The sequence below is a fragment of the Trichechus manatus genome, unplaced genomic scaffold, assembly GCF_000243295.1.
Source record: "Trichechus manatus latirostris isolate Lorelei unplaced genomic scaffold, TriManLat1.0 scaffold00036, whole genome shotgun sequence".
Lineage (NCBI taxonomy): Eukaryota > Metazoa > Chordata > Mammalia > Sirenia > Trichechidae > Trichechus > Trichechus manatus.
In genome coordinates this window covers 8,557,819-8,558,642 of record NW_004443972.1, presented here as the reverse complement: position 1 = coordinate 8,558,642, position 824 = coordinate 8,557,819, and positions in this window count along the sequence as shown.

Here is an 824-nt window from a genome sequence, read left to right as displayed (position 1 = left end):
TACAAATTGGTCCCATTTTAAAAGCAGCTGCCCAAAATGATGTATCCATGGGTGAAATCAAACTAGCGTATGTCAGTATTGTTGTGCCAATTGTTTAAAACACATCCATTCTGATTAGCCTATTCTATTTAGTTGACACCGCTGTTGTTCTATTGTTTATCTTTGTTGTTGTTTAATATTCTTACTATCAGTCCTGTATGTACTATTATTTGTTAACTATATGGATACTCAGTTTGCTTCTAATTTTTTGCTATTTAACCAATGCTGCTGTGAACATGTCTGTATGTATTTCCTTGAGCATCTCTACAAGTATTTCTGTAACATAGATTTCTAAAAGTGGAAGAGCTGGGCTGAAGTGCACACACATTTAAAATCCTCCAAAGTTTTTATCAGTTACACACCTATTGTGGGTATGGGTGTGCCCTGTTCTCCATAACCTTGCCAGATCTGAATGTTATAATTTTTAAATATTTGCCATTATTTAGGCCAAGAATATTAGCTTAACACATGAGGAAATGCTCGCGATCATTAGTCATTAGAGACATGTAAATCAAAACTACAATGAGATACCATCTCACCCTGACATTACTGTCACTAATCAAAAAAACAGAAAATAAAAAATGTTGGAGAGGTTATGGGGAGATTGGAACTCTCATGCACTGCTTGTTGGAATGTAAAATGATACAACCACTATGGAAAATGATATTGCAACTCTTTAAAAAGCTAGAACTAGAAATACCATATGATCCAGCAATCCCACTCCTAGAAATATATCCTAGAGAAATAAGAGCCGTCACATGAATAGACATATGCACACTCATGTT